Source organism: Macrobrachium nipponense, chromosome 7, assembly GCF_015104395.2.
Source record: "Macrobrachium nipponense isolate FS-2020 chromosome 7, ASM1510439v2, whole genome shotgun sequence".
Taxonomy (NCBI): domain Eukaryota; kingdom Metazoa; phylum Arthropoda; class Malacostraca; order Decapoda; family Palaemonidae; genus Macrobrachium; species Macrobrachium nipponense.
This window is the reverse complement of record NC_061109.1, coordinates 9414867-9434236: the sequence shown is the minus strand read 5'-3', so window position 1 is coordinate 9434236 and position 19370 is coordinate 9414867. Positions and strand designations below refer to the sequence as shown.

General features: G+C 44.4%; 1 protein-coding gene across 4 annotated transcripts in view; it reads right to left on the bottom strand.

Annotated features, from left to right (window-relative positions):
• The window catches only part of LOC135217285 (2,4-dienoyl-CoA reductase [(3E)-enoyl-CoA-producing], mitochondrial-like), a 171459-nt gene that overhangs the window by 30088 nt on the left and 122001 nt on the right, over window positions 1–19370 (bottom strand). The window lies entirely within an intron of this gene.

Below are 19370 nucleotides of genomic sequence, written 5' to 3'. Positions count from 1 at the left end.
AAAACTATCTCACAGTAGGCGACCAACCTGGAATAGAGGGATATCGGACGGGAATATCCAGTTTGGCTTGAACTATCGTCTTAGTATTCTGTTCACCATTGAAGCTTTCCTTCGAGGAAGACTTCTCCTTCACTACTCTTTCTTTGATAGAGAACGAAGGTGGTCGATCTCCAATCCTTATTTTGTTTTCTTGAAGGAAAGAATTTAGGATGGAGATCGTTGTTCAGAATCCTACAAATATACTACGTATATTAACCTCGCGACATGATTCTACTAAGCATTGAATTGTCCGAGGGGTAGGCGCATATCCTAGTTAATCTACGGATTGCGACTTATAAGAGAAGTATTCTAATTGAACTGCAACTCTGGGGTTGCCTGCAACCTCCCAGGAGTTTTCAGTTTCAATTTTATATACTTATGGTTTTTTGTCACGACAACACCATTTCAACTTTTATATTTACCGAAATTCGTTTCGCCTAAATATAATTGCCCGAGCATATCTTTTATGCTCGGTAGTTCTAGCCGAAACGCATTCCTTCGCTGGAATAATGGATTACCTGGCAACTCAGGATGACGAGTCAGCGAGAGCTCAGGCTCAACTACTGCGTATTGAACTGCCTGATAGCAGCTCAGTATCAGCGGGCCTCCGAGATTCACGGTCATGTATGTCTCTCTCTCCCCTGCTTTGATTGACTACCGAACCGTATCTCTGCCCAACAATCATGGACTTAGGTCTCTGATTAACGGGGATTCTCGCAATAATGAAGGACCATCTACTGCTGTGACGCTAGATTCCATCACCTTCGACATTGCGAGAATTTTCAACAGAGATATCTCTTGGACTCTTTCATCTTTCTGTTTACCGCACGGTAACAGAAGTCTGTACAAGTCCTCCCGCTGCATCGCACTGCGATAATGCGAATGATTTTGCAGACATCTGAGTTTTGTTGTCTTCAAAATATCTCGTATTCGTAGGTGTACAATTGTTCATTGTTCAACCCGAATTACAAGATGTGTCAGAAGACATCGCCTACTCTCCGACCTGACAGCTCTACTTCCAAATGTTCAGCCCATGAGAAGCAGTTCTTCAGGCGGCTTTCCCCTGTGTTTTCATTACCGAAGAAACGCCCCGCTTTCATTGCAACTACGACTTCTCACCGGACAGCAATGAAATAGCGGTTAGCGTTTTCAGTCATTTGTAAGCACAGGTTATGAATCTTGAGATCCTTCTCTCGATTCATCAGTGAAGACGTAGGTTGCATTCAATATCTACCTTCGTCTTCAACGGTACATAGTGTTGTTTCTCCTTAGCTGAGATTTCAACAACCATGAGATGTTTTTACCTTCAGGGACCTCGGTCTCTAGAAGGCAATTGACTTTCGCCTATTGGGTAAATGCCTTAAAGAGAATCATCACCTCGCTGTCCGGCATTGGTGACAAACAAATACATTATTTGTTGGTCTCTCGGCATAACCCTTTAAAGGCGAAGGTCACGTGACTTACTCGGATGCTTTGACAACTTGCCTCCTACGAACGCAGTCAGTCGGCAGCTGTCAGAGCGCCCGAGTCAGTTACGAACTACGCTGTTGACTTAGTTCGGTTGTTACAAAAGCAACCATTACTTCGTTTTAATAGCTTGTCACAGTACCCATACCATTGACACCCACCATGGAGTGTCGGTGTCCTATCCACTACCGAGAACTTCGCTGCATGGGGATAGGAGGATGCGAGAGACTTCGTTGCTAACGGACAGACCAGTATGGGTACTGGACATCACCGAAGTAGAGAAGAGGGATAGTCATGCGACTATTTCCTTCTTTTCCTCTGAGGAACTGCAATGACTTCTCCTGCGAAGTCAAGCATCCAGGGGATGGGGATCCGTGACGCTCGATTTCGTACCGAACTTCGTAGCGAAGACTCAGAACCCTCGGTCCCTGACGATTGGTTCGAGTCGTTCACAATCCCCTCCATAATGGACTTCACCGCCTTCGATGCGAAGGAGAGATGCTGCCTTGTCCGCAAGAACTTCTCCTTGGCGCAGGTACTGAAGGCAGGGGTCTGGTCCAACCAGACCACATGCCCTTCCTTCTACTTCGGGATATTGCCCACAGGTCCTTGGATCTTTTTCCTTGGGACCCGTGGTGGCTGCTCAACACGTTGTGTAGCGAACCCAGACCCCTCGCAGGCTGAACAGCATCGAGTCCTGGTGTGACCGTAAGAAATGGATGAGTGAATGAGAGTGTGACTGGCTCCTCTTCCCATCTTTTTCTTCCCCTCTACCTGTGGTTAGAGGGACACGGTCGTCACCCTGCTGGATAAGGACAAGATGCAGGTGAGCTACTCAACAGAGCCCCATCCTATCCCTTTCACTAGGGATAGGAGCGTATATCCACCACTTCCTCCAACAAGGGGGAGGAAGTGGATGCCAGCTTGAGACAACCCATACTTTATGTTGCCTCTTGCAAACAGGAACAAGTTCTTGCTTGCTGGTACGAAGAGATACGCTTGCCTCTCTCTTAGTACTCGGCCCAGAGGTCTGACCATTGATCCTGCGGTGCACACCCCGATCAATAAATCGGACAGAGGCTTGGATCCCTCCCTCGCTCTTACGACCAGGGAGGCATTCCATGGATGGACGAACACCAGTCTGTTCATCAAAAGACTCAGATTCCTCCCACAAGAAGGTGAGTTCTTCCTAATTGTTAAAGGACCGATGGTTTGTATTACGTATCGGAACAAATGACAATTTGTCGAAAATTGCATTTTTCCTAACTATACAAACCTGAGGTCCTTTACATATAGTCCCTCCTCATGCCACCCCTCACTCTGCGTATTTTGCATGGGCCAAAAGCAAAAGTGATTTGTTTACCTCCCAGACAAGCAGTTAACTACCGTTCTCCCCTTGTTCGAAGCTTACGACCGTTCCAGCTGCCGCTAGTACTTCCTATTGTTTAAAGGACCTCAGGTTTGTATAGTTAGGAAAAATGCAATTTTGGACAAAATGTCATTTTAGAATCGATTCGGAACCTTGAATCGAAAATGAAAGTGCTACAATCTAATGTGCAAAAGTGTAGTGATAATGTTAGTGCCCCTAGTGAAGTGGAGGGGGTGTCAGATCGGGTCCTATAATGCCTCCAGGTTGAGACCTCTGTCGGACTCCCAGAACACAGGGAATGGACATGTCGAAGGCCGAAGGAGGGTTACGGGAATTAAACACCGGTCTGGCGTCCCTTCGGCAGATCCTGAAGACGCATTCCAGGCTGCCAAAGATCGCGCGCAAGCTCGAATCTTGAAGGAATGCTTCTCTTCCTCCGAGACGTCCTCACCTCACCGTGGGTGGGAATCACGGAAGACCTCTCCGACTGAGAGTGGTAAGGAAGACGTAAGGTGTCGCACAAGCGACCATCGTCTTTCTCGCCCTCTTAGGAAAGGTCTGACGGAAGAGTATCGCAGCCTCTCCAAGTCCAGGTTGAGAGTGGTAAGGAAGACGTAAGACGTCGCACTGGCGGCCATCGCTTTCTCGGCCCTAGGAAAGGTCTTGGAAGAGTAGAGCCTCTCCGTGAGAGTGGGGTAAGGAAGACTAAGAGTCGCATCGGGGGGCCATCGTCTTTCTCGCCCTCTTAGGAAAGGTATGATGGAAGAGGACGCTTCATCGGGAGATCGAGAGCGTCCTCCGCCTCGATTTACGCTTCGGTCTTCTCCGGAAGACTTCGAAGACAGTATCCCGCACAAGAGATTTAGGAGCGCTTTCTGAGCGTCCTGATTCGAGTCCGGAGAGAAGAAGAAGGCGTCCCCTCGCATATCTTCTTCTCAAAGGTTCATTCCATCATATGGTTCTTCACCATCAAAAAAGACTCTCGAAGCGATTCGTCAACAGTTGATACGTTTTTCGCCAAGAAAGAGAAAGATCACGTAGTCGTAAAAAAGATCTTTGGCTACCCGTCAAGAAATCTAGACGTTCTCCTGTGGTTCTCTTCGTTCTTCGTCTTCGTCTGATCCGTCGCCTTCTAGACCTCATCGACTCAATCAGGAACGCGCAAGCAGTCCTGCTGAGAGAGTCTCTAGAAGTATTGGCGGTTTTAAAGAAAAAGGACAATAGGTGCCGCACAGGCGGCCGACCGTCGTCTTTTCCCAGAGTCGAAGAACGTTCAGAAGGATCGCTCAGAAATAAAATTGGGAGGAATTTCTTTGTTATCTTTCAATAGATAGTTAATATAGGGCTTCACTGAAACACTTGCGTAAATCCTTAAGCCATATAATACGTGAAAATGATAATTATAAAAGTTATACACTGGAGGAGCTTTGAACAGTGGCGGGCTATGGCGTAGACTAATTGCAGTGATACCAGATACAGACAAATGAATAGCGCACCACAAAATGATATAAATGCTACATAATATTCCCTATGCTCCGATAAACATGAATAATTGCATTTACGTATTCCTAACACAACATGTATGCTAAATGTGCATTAGAAATACAGGTACATATTAATAATAATAATAATCATACATATAGTAAATAATTGTGATAATCCATCACCTCCCCCTCCCCTTTGCGTTCAAAGAGCTTTTATGAACGGGTATGGAGTCTAGTGAACGTCGATACTCTAGGTGAGTGTCACTTTGCGGTTGTTGACTTGTAGCAGGGGCTAAATCCTTCTTCTTTGGAGACTGTTGCATCTCATCCCGCAATTGTGAATTAGGGAGATGTACAGGGCGTAAGAAACGGCGGTTACGCCATAATATTCTTCCTGAGGGTAACTTCACATAGTAGTCTCGCGACTTGCCGATGCCCATTATAACGCCTGTCTTATCCCATCGCTTAGAGATAGGGTCTTGAATCCGGACATTATCATCAAGCTTAAGTGGTGCCAAAGGGTGTGCATGGCTGTCATACGTATTTTAGCTGCTTGAGAACATGATGCTACACGACGGTCGTATTCTTCTGCTTTCGCTTGCCATTCCTGCTTGAATGATGATGCATGGGCTGGGACACATGATCGGAGGGCTTGGCCATATAATATCTGTGCTGGGAGAACGGCCAGCATAGTTAGGAGTATTCCGTATCTCCAACAATCCTCTGTCAAAGTCTTCGGTGTCGATATTCCCAGAAGGTGCTACCTTTAGGATAAAATGTTTGACCTTTTTCTTTACAGCTGCTTCAGCATGGCCATGCTTTGGGGATAGTGGGGGTGTGGACATCACATGTTGAACACCCCATCTGCCCAGAAAATTTTTGAATTCAGAGCTGGTGAACTGAGGTCCACCATCTGTCATCAGCCTTACAGGAACACCTAAGTCTCGGAAGATGTGGCTGAAGTGTCGTGTCGTTTGCTTCTGCCTGTAGTATTAGTACCAAATTTTACCACTACCTGGCCATCCAGATAGCCTGTCTACATACACGAGGAAAGATTCCCAGCAACACTGAAGAAATCAGCCGATACAGATTCGAAAGGACGAGAGGGGTTCTCGTTGCATAACCACGGCTCCTGCTGTTGACTTGGCTGCATTATCTGACATGGCTCACAGGCGTGGACCGTATTTGCTATATCTGAATTAATACCTGGCCAATATACAGTCTGTTTAGCCCGACGCTTAGTTGCCTCCACACCACGATGGCTGTCATGAAGGCGTGTTAAAATATTGCGTCGCATAGCTGAGGGAACCACTATTCGGGCTCCGTACAATACAAGGTCATCATCGGTGTATAATTCCTCCCTTATTTTCCAATAGGGTAGTATGTCATTGTGGAGGTCGTAGCGATGACTGGGGAATCCATTGGCAACGTTCTGGAGGAGTCTTGTGTATGAGGGGTCCTCACGTGCTGCGGTGCGAATTTCTTCCAAGGTAAGATCTTGTGTAGTTGATGTCTTCACCTCTGAAATTGCGTTGACGGTCTTGGCTATTACACTCCTTAGGGAAAGATGGGTTTCACTATTTCGCATATCATCCCTCAGACGTTTGGGAGGGCTCACAGGGGAACGTTGCGGAGGGCATCAGGGATGCAATGTTCCTTGCCTTACGCCACACTGCAGTGAAGATATATGGGGTGAAACTTTCTCTTTTAGACGTTGTAGACGTGTGTTTTCCACTGCATCCAAGTATATGTATTCAAGATGGTACCAGGGTCTATGGTCAGTCCCACCAATGTGAAATGGGTAATCCAAGTAAGAAATGACGACATTTAGTCATAGCCCAAACTGAAGCTAAACATTCCAACTCAATGGTGGCCCATCTAGTTTCTGCATCAGCCAAAAATCGTGAACCACACTGGACCAAGCGGAAATGGCCTCCCCGTGGTCTTGCAGAAGGGCATATCCTAAACCATATAAACGAGAAGCATCCGTTTGCAGTATAGTGGGGCACGTCGGGTCAAAATGAGCTAGCACTGTGGCTGAGAGAGAGCCTTTTTAACACTGGCAAAGGCAGCATCGTGATCTGCCGTCCACGTAAAGGATCTCTTGGGGCTCATTAGTGGTCGAAGTGGATCTGCTGCAGCTGCAAGATTGGGTGAAAAATCTGTCAACTGGTTAGTAAGGTCCAATGAATGACCTTAAATCTGTCAGATTTGCTGGCTTCGGGAAGTCTGATATAGCTCGAACCTTCTCCTTATCAGCTGCAATTCCATCTTCAGATAATGTGTATCCACAAAATGATACAGCAGGGCTAGCAATGATAAACTTTTCTGCATTTAAAGTAATACCATGAGTCCTACAACGTGACAAAACTTTGTTACCCTGCATAAGTGAGAATAATAATCCCTATCATATACAAGAATGTCATCCACCACCTTAACACAATTTTGGATGCCTTGAAGGGCAACATCACCTCTCCTGCAGTAGGCATCTCCTGAGGCGCTGAATCCCATAGGAGAACGACGATAGCGATACGACCATAGGGCGTGATGAATGTTGTAAGGGCTTGGTCTTCCTCTGCTAGTGGGATCTGCCAATACCCACACAATGCATCCATAGTGGAGAAATACCTGGAAGTAGATTTGAGCTCCTAATTGCACTAAACGGTGATGGTGAAGGATGGGCTGGCCTTTGCACCTGTGAATTTAACTTGCTTAAATCTGTGGTGACACGAACACCACCTGTAGGTTTGGGCCACAACCACTAAGGGGTGACACCATGGGGACGGCTGATCCCCAACAGGTTCAATGATACCTTGTGCTACCATTGCCTCTAACTCAGTCTTGACGTCCTCTTGAAAGGCTAGTGGTATTGTCCGTGGAGTGTAGATTGCAAAGGGCTTGGCATCCTCTTTAAGGTGAATACGCATGGGCGGCCCAGTCATTGGCTTAAGTTGTGCTCCTTGATGAAACTGCTCCTTTGTCATTAGCACATCGCTATATTCCTTAAGAAAATATTGCCTGGCTTCTTCCGGTGACATTGTAGCAGGGGGTGGAGAAACAGATGTAGTTTCAGATGCTATAACTTGGCTGGCTGGCACCTGACTGGTTCCTACTGAAGTCCTGCTCAGTTTCCTCTCTTGCATTTGACGCGGGAAGTCCCAGGGAATGATCCTTAGGTGTCGGAGGGCATCATAACACAGTAGGGGTGTTGGGAGAAAACTAAGGACGTCAATATACCCCTTGTATGATATATTACCATATGTCATCATGGCCTCCATTGATCCCAATACTTTACCTTCCATGGGGTGATCCATCAGCGTTGGAGAACTGCAATTCAGGGGGAGGCCGCAATTCCTCGATACCGATGCCCAGTGCTTGTAGATGCTGCACTCCAAACACAGTGGTATCTGCACCGGTATCAGGGATAACGTTGATCTTCCCTGATTTACCGCCATATGCAACATGTAAATTGATAGGCGTGAGGCGGGGAACCTTGAGGGCGTAAAGCGACTGAACGTATAGCTGGAGAAGATGTCTTGACGGTGTTCAATTTATTTTCCTTTAAATCCTTCGACTCCCTAGTTCCCTTTGACTTTTTCTGTGCACAGCAAACATCATAGTGGCCAAATTTATAGCAAACTCGCACTCCTTACCAATGCGGGACATGCAGCAGTGTATGGGAAATGGCCAGTTTTAGCACAGATCCTGCATTTGTGAGATGCTGCCTTACATGTGTCGCTATGATGCTGTTGACCACAATTCTTGCATCTGCTACTGAAAGAAGGGTTTTTCTCCTGCGAGTAAACTTTTCTTAGGTTGCGGCTGCTTAGCAGCAACCTTCTTTTGCTTCTTGTAGTTTGACACAGCACGTACTGAAGTCTTTGGGAGCCTTTAGCTCAGTCGTTGTCTTCTTTGCAGCTTCAAAAAGCCCTGCAAGTTAGCTTTACTTCCTCAAGTGTTGCTTTAGTTGGCATGCTGATGAGCTTCTTGGTGAGTTCTTCATTCCTTATGCCAACCAAAATGGCGTGTTTCATTTGCGACTCCACCGCAGTTAACGCCTTTACACAAATCAACCTCCTCTGAGAAGCTGTTGTAAACGAACGAAAAAATCCGTTAATGACTCGCCTTCTGCTTGCTTACATTGCGTAAAAGCTAAACGGCGAAGTGCCTCATTCTGCTGACCCTTTATATAAGTTTCAATTTGAGTTAAAACACCATCTAAAAGCATAGGTGAGTCTGGCGGAATACCCAAATTGTGTTCTAACAAGCGTCTCATCTCAACACTTAGGCATGCCCTTAGCTGTATTAATTGCTTAGGTTGTGGTAAATTATCCATCCAAATCTACCATAACAGCATAATCATTCCAATCTCTGCTTCCATTCTGTGTATTGTCTATAGGTGACATCGTGAGTTAATGGTGGAGGCAAATTTACTGTAACCTTAGGTGCTTGCACAGCTAAATTAGGCCCTTGGAGAACGCTTGCAGATGTAGGTACTGGGGTAGGGGGCCCTATGCCATCACTTGCTTGAGGTACGGGGTGCCTGGGGCCAGTCATAGCTTCAATTAATGCTTTAAATTCTTCCTGATGCCTGACATTGTCTTCTTTTCTTCTTTCTTCATCTTGTTTTCTTCTTTCTTCATCTTTTCTATCCATGTATTCAAACATCTTGCTGATAAAATCCATGGCCGAAGGGGTTGATGAGGGAGACGTAGATCTTGAATGTGTTGGAGATGACGTCATGTCGGCGGTGGTTGAGGAAGATGGGGAAGAAACCTCCAAAGTCTTCGGTCTCTTCCCTTTATCGTGTTTTGGCGGCATAAATAGACAATTCAAACGAAATAAGAGAAAATATCGCTCAGCGCCTTCAGTGTATTGGCGGCATAAATAGAAAATTCAAGGAAAAATCGAAAAAGATAGAATATCGCTCAGCGCCCTCAGTAGTAACGTCACAATGACGTCACAAACGACAGCCAATCACCGACTACAATAGCTCTAAGTAACAGAGCAAGATCGGAGCTGGCAACACTGTAACTGCTGTGGTCTCTTGCGCCGTTGCACACACGGTGAACGCAAGTAGTCGCCCCTCAAACGCTGGCGAGTATGGGTGTGACGCTCTGTTCCGGCCTCTGCAGACGGCCAACGCACACTAGTCCTAATTTAGGTAGCCATCACGATATATTGAGTCACTGTAATAAAGCCCCAACAATATATTGAGTCACTGTTAAAAAGCCCCAACAATATATTGAGTCACTGTAAACCACACAAGCTCACTGCCAATATGTACGTACATCCAAACGAAGCTCGAGTTCACTGCTGCTTGGTAACTTGGTTACGATGAACACGAACACTTGGTTCTTGCTTGCTTTGACCAAGTTGGTTGGAGAAGTTAATAACTGATCGAAATTCACTTATGGCAAGTCACTCACTGCGCCATCTTTGTTATCTTTCAATAGATAGTTAATATAGGGCTTCACTGAAACACTTGCGTAAATCCTTAAGCCAATATAATACGTGAAAATGATAATTATAAAAGTTATACACTGGAGGAGCTTTGAACAGTGGCGGGCTATGGCGTAGACTAATTGCAGTGATACCAGATACAGACAAATGAATAGCGCACCACAAAATGATATAAATGCTACATAATATTCCCTATGCTCCGATAAACATGAATAATTGCATTTACGTATTCCTAACACAACATGTATGCTAATGTGCATTAGAAATACAGGTACATATTAATAATAATAATAATCATACATATAAGTAAATAAATGTGATAATCCATCAGAATTGATCTGACTTACAGGAAGAGAATATTCAACAAAACAAACGCTTTGCTAACCAGGACGCTCGTAAGGACGCTTCTCGGGACGCTCGGGGTCGGAAACGTCGGCTGGAGAGACTTCAGACGCACGATATTAGTTCAGAAGAAGGATATGAAGATGAATATGAGGACGTTTTTGAGGACGCGAGGCGTAGTGCTAGTAAGGACGCTCGTCGTCCTTCATATCAGTACGCGTTCCAGGACGCTTTCCAGGACGCAAATGAGGACGCTTTCCAGGACGCAAATGAGGACGCTTTCCAGGACGCAAATGAGGACGCTTTTGAGGGCGCTAGGCGTCCGATGCATAAAGTCACCCTGAGAAGAAAAGAACAGGTCGCTAGTCAGAAGATTAAGCGCCATATGCTTCAAGGTAGTAGGAACTACAATATCAGTGCTCGTCAAGAGAAATCGTATGACGTCAGTTTGGAAAATTCGGAGAGAAAGTCAAGGTTAGGAGAACATAGCAGACTCCTCTTTCAAAATTGATTTCAAACACAAAAACCTACGGTTCGAAAGGGAGGTGAAACTTTGGTTTCTTCTCATTCAATGCAGAATAAGGCTATGTCCTCCATTATAAAATAAATCGTCAAGCGAGGCTATTTCGGAAGAGGAGGAGGATCCTACAACCTCATCCTCTGTGGATTATAAGACTGACTCGTCTTTTAAAAGATTTGTTTGTTTCCCGAGAAGTTCCGAGCTCCAGTTCCTCTCTCTCCACCTTCGCAACTAACCTCTTCGAAGGCAAGGAAGACTCCAAATTTTGTCAAAATGGCCACCTCGCTCTCGACTAAAAGGGCTTTTAAAAGAATCCATGATTGGATGGAATCCAAAAAGACAAAGGGCAAGACTTCTTTTGCACTTCCCCCCACAAGGCTTAGTGGAAGATCGGGGAAGTGGTACGAGACAGAAGAGGAAGCAGGTTTGAGAATCCCCGCTTCTGCACAAGGGGATTTCGCCAACTTAGTGGAAGCTCCTAGAAGATCTTACCTGGCATCAGCGAAAGTTTCGTGGACAATGTCGGAGATAGATCACCATCTCAAAGGCCTTTATAAAACTTTGGAAGTTTTTAACTTTCTAGATTGGTGTTTGGGGCGTCTTGGATGTTCAGTCTAGAAGCCCAGATTCCATCTCATTGGAGGACTTAGCGAGTATTTTGTCATGCATGGACAGAGCAGTAAGAGATGGCTCCGACGAACTGGCATCACATTTTGCGTCGGGAGTCCTGAAGAAACGCGCACTCTTCTGTAGCTTCACAGCTAAGTCAGTGTCGCCAGCGCAAAAAGCAGAATTGTTGTTGTCGCTCCCTTTTCTGCTCATCTTTTTCCACAATCGATGGTAAAGGATTTATCAGTAAATCTCCAAGAACGAGCGACGCAGGACTTATTGTCTCGGTCTTCGAAACGTCCTGCTGATCAGATGTCTTCAAGAACCACGCAAGCTTCTAGGAATTTTAATAAAGCCCTTTCGTGGAAGAGCCTCTTCAAGAGCTGCTGCTCGAGGGAGGAGTTTCCCTAGGGGCAGAGCCCCCTCAAAAACCAGGGGAAAGAAATGACTTTTCGGCCCTCCAGACACCAGTCGGGGCGAGACTCGCTCTATTCGCCGAAGCATGGAGGATAAGAGGGGCGAACTCTTGGTCACTCGAAGTGATCGAGAAAGGTTACAAAATCTGTTTCTATCGAAACCACCATTAAGCATAGAACCAATAGACCTTTCGCCCTCTTATCAGGATTCAAAGCAACAGATCTTATTAGACCTTTTGGATCAGATGTTGGAAAAGAGAGCAGTAGAAAGAGTCGTGTCACGGAAACTCTCCAGGCTTCTACAACAGACTTTTCCTTGTTCCGAAGCACTCGGGAGGATGGAGACCTGTCCTAGACGTAAGCAGGCTGAATCTTTTTGTAAGGAAAATAAAATTCAAGATGGAAACTGCACAGTCTGTTTTAGCTTCCCTGAGACCAGGAGATTGGATGGTGTCCTTGGATCTCCAAGATGCCTATTTCCATGTTCCGATACATCCTCGGTCCAGGAAGTTCCTCAGATTCGTTCTGAAAGGACAGGTCTTCCAATTCAGAGCTCTCTGTTTCGGGCTGAGTACAGCCCCTATGATATTCACGCTTCTGATGCGAAATGTAGTAAGATGGCTCCATCTCTCAAAGATAAGAGTCTCACTCTATTTAGACGATTGGCTGATCCGGTCCACGTCAAAGGAACAGTGTCTGGAGGACCTACATACGACATTACAGCTGACGAAGGACCTGGGCCTTCTGGTCAACTTCGAGAAGTCCCATCTGATTCCCACACAGTCCATCGTGTATCTGGGGATTCAGATGGATTCAGTGGCTTTTCAAGCATTTCCATCCATAGAACGTCAGCTAAAATGCTTAGAGAAAGTATCGGTCTTCTTAGAGAAGGAAATATGCTCGGCGAGGGAATGGATGAGTCTGCTGGGGACCATTTCCTCGCTGGAGAAATTTGTTTCTCTGGGAAGGCTGCACCTCAGACAGCTTCAGTTTTTCCTAGCAGACAACTGGAAGAACAAGAAAAGACCTAGACGAGATTTTGAGAATCCCTCAATCGATCAAAGAGCATTTGAAGTGGTGGTCCGATCCCGTCAAGCTATCGGAAGGGATGTCCCTCAAAGTTCTGAGCCCAGACCTAGTGTCGTTCTCAGACGCGTCCATGACGGGCTGGGGAGCAACACTGGGGGAGGAAGAAGTGTCAGGCCTCTGGAGAGGGGAACAGAGGTCCTGGCACATAAACCTCAAGGAGCTAGAGGCGATTCGTTTGGCACTTCAATGCTTCGAGTCAAGGATTGTGGGACGAATTGTACAAGTCAACTCGACAACACCACGGCGCTCGCATATCTCAAAAAACAGGGAGGAACTCTATCTCGCTCCCTGTTCAGGATAATGAGGGAAATCTTACTTTGGGCGAAGCTGAGAAATGTAACGATTCTAACGAGATTCGTTTCAGGACAGCAGAACGTTCGTGCGGATCTCCTCAGCCGTCAACATCAAATGCTTTCCAAACGAATGGACTCTCCATCCAGAGATCTGCAAGGAGTTGTGGAAACTTTGGGGACGCCACTGGTAGACCTCTTCGCGACAGCAAAAACGAAGAGGCTTCCTATCTACTGCTCTCCGTTCTAGACCCAGGAGCAATATCAATAGATGCATGCTTTGGAATTGGAAGGGATGGATCTCTACGCCTTTCCTCCATTCAAACTCCTGGGAGAGGTAATAAGGAAGGTTGCGGCGTCGGAAGGAGCAAGAATGACGTTGATCGCCCCTTTTGGCCTGCAAGCGACTGGTTCACAGAGGCCATGTCATTTCTGGTAGATTTCCCAAGACACTTCCAGAAAAATCGATCTACTCAGACAGCCCCACTTCGAGAGGTATCACGGAAACCTCTCCGCTCTGAGTCTGACTGCATTCAGACTATCCAAAAGTTGGCCAGAGCGAGAGGTTTTTCAAGATCGGTGGCTAGAGCTATTGCCAGCGCTAGAAGAACATCTTCCCAAGCTGTCTACCAATCGAAGTGGGCTGTCTTCAGAGGTTGGTGTAGAAGGCAAAATATTTCCTCCTCCACGACCTCTGTGAGCCAGATTGCTGATTTTCTCTTACATCTTAGAGAGATAGACAAACTTTCAGTGTCAACGATTAAAGGCTACAAAAGTATGCTATCAACGGTCTTTCGACACAGAGGCTTGGATTTATCAAATGATAAAGATCTTCACGATCTATTGAGGTCCTTTGAAACATCAAAAGCTCCACGAGACAAGATTCCCTCATGGAATTTAGATGTTGTCTTAAAGTTTTTAATGTCAGCCCCATTTGAGCCTATGCACGCTGCCTCTTTGAAAGATGTAACTAGGAAAGCTATTTTCCTAACCGCTTTGGCAACAGCTAAGAGGGTTAGCGAAATCCAAGCTATGAGTAAACATGTGGGTTTCAGAGAACACAATGCGGTGTGTTCGCTGAGCCCCTTGTTCTTAGCGAAGAACGAAAACCCATCCAACCCCTGGCCTAAAAGCTTTGATATCAGGGGTTATCAGAGTTCGTCGGACGAGAACCGGAGAGAGTTTTGTGCCCTGTCAGAGCTCTCAAATTTTATCTGGAAAAGACCCAAACAATGTAGAGGCCCATCAGACAACCTGTGGTGTTCGGTCAAGAGGCCGGAATTACCAATGTCTAAAAATGCACTGGCGTTCTTCTTGAGAAACACCATCAGGGAAGCTCATTCATCCTGCACGGATGGTGATCTTAAACTGCTAAAAGTTAATGCTCACGAGGTTAGAGCGGTAGCTACTTCGGTGGCTTTTCAGAAAAATATGGCACTCAGTGATATCCTGGGTGCCACATTTGGCGAAGCAACTCGTGTTTTTTGCTTCACACTACCTCAGAGATGTGAAGGCGACATATGAGAATTGCTACTCGCTTGGACCATACATTTCCGACGGATACAGTATTGGGGACGAGAAGCAATACGAACCCCATCCTTTCGAAAATGGATGTGTGTGATTTTAATTATGGGGTTGTTGTTTTTTTTACCTCGTAGGGTTGGCCGCTTGAGGCGGTCTTCCCTTTAATTAGCCTGAAAGTTATGGGACTAACTTTAGTGAGGCTAGGTTAGGTGGTATTTATTATGCTTCGTTGTCTTCAGTATGGTCAATATGGTCTAGTCACATTGTGGTCACGCTCCCGTTGACAGATCATCTAGAACTATCCAGCTATACAGGTGGAAATTCTAGTTAAGCAGAAGCAGGCTTCGGTGACAGTAATCACGAAGTCAGCTATGCTAACAGTAGGGAACCAAGATGTCAATCATCTGCATGTGAAATGTTTCCAAAATCCTTCTATTCTGTCCCTTCCCACCTCCAATGGTGGGATTCAGCTATATATATCTGGCAGGTAAGTGTCATGAACAAATGATATTGTCATGATACAATAAAGTTTGTTCTACTTACTGACAGATATATCTAATCAAGTACCCTAGCCGACCACTGCGTTTGCCACCTAGCTGACCACTGCGTTTGCCGGGAGTTTGAAATTCTGTCGGTCGTCAGAGAATACAGCTATATATATATCTGTCAGGTAAGTATGAACAAACTTTATTGTATCATGACAATATCATTTTACGAAGAGCTCACATGCTTATTTTAGTTCGTATGGGGCTTTCATATATCACATTATGTTGACGAAACTTCAGTCTTTTAAATGGTATGCTTAGAGTTGCAATTGTATTCTTGTTTCACCAATTAAATATCGAGTGAATAAGACCCGTCCACCGTGATGAGGGTTGGCCTGCCGTGGTGTTCTACCCTACTAAACACGGCAAAATACATTGGATGCCCCAATCCCTAGTGGATGTCGTATCCGCGGTTACGTTCCTTGCAGTCCCTGCGGAACTATTCTGTAGAATTACCTCCAAATATTTCGAAGATTGACGCCATCTCGATGTTTGCGGAGTCGCTTGTGTCAACAAACTTCCCTTTTCCTGTGCCAAATCCGCACACCACTTGTACCCATAGACGGTGGGGCACTTTCATCACAACAATCGTAAACTCGACCTCTAACCAGCACTTATTCGTACTTATTCAAGGGGACTATGGCATTCTTTGCGGCGTTTTCGGCTCTTCAATTGTTTATCAGTGTTGTCAATTACCTAGTATGTGTTTACCCTCCAAACTGGGTATAAAGACTTACACAAACCGGGTAAATAAGTGAAATTAGCATACCTAATGTACTTTTTCGGAGGGTGGCAAGCGTTTGATTGTAGGTGGCCTGTTTGGCCTGCCGTGGTGTTTTACCCTATCTATTTGTTGTTTATATACATATTACAGCAATTTTATCATTACTGCATTACTATGACAACTAGAATTCATGGAAACAGTTTGTAAATGCATCAGCGTCTGCTCATAGTACATCAGAAATATTTGTAATTTTTCGGGGTTAATTTGGTTGCAAAAAAGGGATAATAGACATGAATTAAATAAACATTTTGAAGTAACAAAGTAAAGTTAAACTAAATAATGAGTAAAGTAAACAATTAAGGGAATAAAGCTTTGCACCTCATAAACAGTGTAGTCGTCTGCTGCTCATAACTGTGTTTGTGGAGTGAGTGCTTAGGAAACCAGGAACCGCAATGTGGTTCAAGTGCAATTTGGAGTGAATTAAGACCAAAATGTGTATAATTACAATCAAATAAGCTCTGGAGTTTCAGTTGTGATGGTAGTAAAGATAAAACCACCGATTACAAGGTAAAAATGAATTTCATTTCAAACCATGACCCCAGGAATAAAAGTTTCATACTTTCACTAATATAGGCAACAAAATGTTGTTTTATTGTGCTGATTACAACTGCAATCTTGAGTAAGATCAATAAACGTTACATATATACGCTAACATTGTTCAAATGAGTGCTGGGAAGGCTGGGAAAGATGGTGGATTGTCTGTGGTTAGAACGGCCAGTCACGCGATTGCCGCCATATTGGATTTCTAACTGCCTTGAAAACACTATTTTACGAAGAGCTCACATGCTTATTTTAGTTCGTATGGGGCTTTCATATATCACTCTATGTTGACGAAACTTCAATCTTTTGAATGGTATGCTTAAAGATTTAATTGTATTCTTGTTTCATCAATTAAATATCAAGTGATTGAGTGAATATGGCCTGGCCACGCGATGACGATGGATCGTATGCGGTTGTTTACCCTAGTAGTAGCTAGGTACCGGATCCTTAGGGGGTATCCTCCCAGCTTCTTCATTTTTGCGGCGTCCCTCAGGGCCCTAGCTGTGACCCCTTTCGCTCCTTTTACCGGACGACCTCTCTCTCTCTCTCATCTCTCTCTCTCTCTCCTCTCCTCTCATTTTCTCTCTCTCTCGTTCTCTCTCTCTCTCTCTCTCTCTCTCCACTCTCCTCTCTCTCTCTCTGTCATCCTACTTTCCACCCAAACCCAACAGATGATTCATATTTTCCCCACTGTGAGGTTTTCCTCTTAGGGTAAAATACCGAATGGCCAGCCTCTACCGTAGCGCAGCCACCTTCCCGAAAAAGTCCTTGGAACCCAGGAAAGACGTGAGTCAAGAGCCAGCAGTGTCCGTCGAAGCAATATACAGTACCTCTATAATCTCCTCTCAAAGTAAGGTAAATGACCGAGTGACAACTTTGGGTAAAATACCGAATGGCCAGCCTCTACCATAGCTCGACCACCTTCCCAAAAATTGGAATGATGGCCTTAGGCTAGTTTGCATATCTGCGGTACACAGTTACAGCTCCTATCTAAGTACCCAGTTGATCTTAACCCTGAGGCTAGCACGCACAGTGAAACAATACCTCTTGCCAGAACAAACAAGCTTGCCAAAAATATTTAAATATGCAGATAAGGCATGAAGCGCCGTTCCGCCACGTTCTTACTGACATTAACAAACTTTTCCCCTTGAAAATCGCGGCTTTTTTTCCTTTGAAAATTGGCAGTCTGTGGATATTCACTCGCTCCTGGCCTTAATTTGTGACTTGGGAGAAAAATCTGACTGAGAGGAAAGTAGAGGTCTCGAGGTGTTGCTTCGACAGACACTGGCCCTTGACTAATGTCTATCTGGCCTACAGGACATGTTAAAGTACTTTTTTCGGAAGGAGATCGCGCTACGGTAGAGGCCAGCTATTTGGTATTTTACCCTATTTTCTCGCCCCCATCTTACTTTCCACCCAAACCCAACAGTTGATTCATATCGCTACTGCGAGGTTTTCCTCAAATAGGTATTTAGAGTAAATAACCAAATAGATACAGCAGCCACCTTCCCAAAAAAGTACTCTAACCTAACCATCTCAATGACCCAGCATAGACAAGTGTCAAAATCTAGCATCTGTCGAAGCAGTATATCGAGAGCTCTACTCTCCTCTTGGACTAGGGTAAACAACCAAGCGGCGACATAGCAGCCACCTTCCAGAAAAAGTTATCAAATTCGCTGCCATGAGCATCAGTCAAGAGTTGTTGTCCATCCAGGCAGCACACCGAGACCTCTACGCTCCTCTCTTAGTAAATGTTTTCTCCTAAATTACGAAATAATGGCATAATTCAAGCCCTTTTTTTTTTTTTTTTTTTAAGTAACCACTTTATGAGAGAGGTGGGCGCTATGTCACCGCTCAGTCATTTACCCTATCGCAACTAGGAGTTCCACCTATAGGCACCTGTTAACCTTTCAAACCTTTTACTGTTGATTTCTGTCTCAGTGCAGAATGACCTGATAGGTCCCAGTGCTCTTGCCCTTTGACCTAAATTCTATATTCTATTCAATTCAGTCATATTAAGCCTTGTTGCCCTTGGCCAAATGTATACCTGATCAGCAGGTTTAATGTTTGTTTCCAGTCTGAGTATCCCTACTTGATTTTTTTATTTTCTTTTGAATCTTCATAAAATTTTAAAAAGAAATCTATATACATGGTTAGTATCACTCTACAGTTTACTATTTTCAGTTTTTCATATTCAGCTATCCCTCTAGACCTGACATCTGTAGCCACCTAAGGCCCCCAGCTAGAAATTAATTGTTAATTAATTAATATATAATTTTTGATAATTTTTACCATTCTCATTATTATTACTGTCATTATCATATTGTGAATAGTATATACTATTTCTACTTCTTCAGCAACTGCGTGGATATTGCCATTTATCATTTTTATCAGGTTTTCTCATATAACTAGTTTGGGTTTTGTCTTTACTTTGTATATTCCATGCATATGTCCATGAGCTGAAGTAAAACTTTTTTATTATTATTATTAATATTAAAGCCCCCTCCCCAGCCATATCAGGGCGCGGTGCCTTAAGTGAGGTTAGGAAGGTAAAGTCTGATTAGGTCAGAACATGGCATTCTACAAAAGGTTAGTTTTTTTTTTTTTTTTTTTTTTTTTTTTTTTTTTTTTTTTTTTTTTTTTTTTTTTTTTTTTTTTTTTTTTTTTTTTTTTTTTTTTTTTTTTTTTTTTTTTTTTTTTGCTGAACCTTGTTCCTGTCGCTCTACACAACTGAAGACTACTAGGCTACTGTGGCCCACTGGTTTCAGTAACTACTAGTTTATGTGCAAAATGGGACTTATGTTTAGTACCAGTCCCTTGGAGATGAATTCAAAAGCATACAAAAGATGGTAAATATAAGCATTAAAAAATATATAGGCGTAGCCTAAA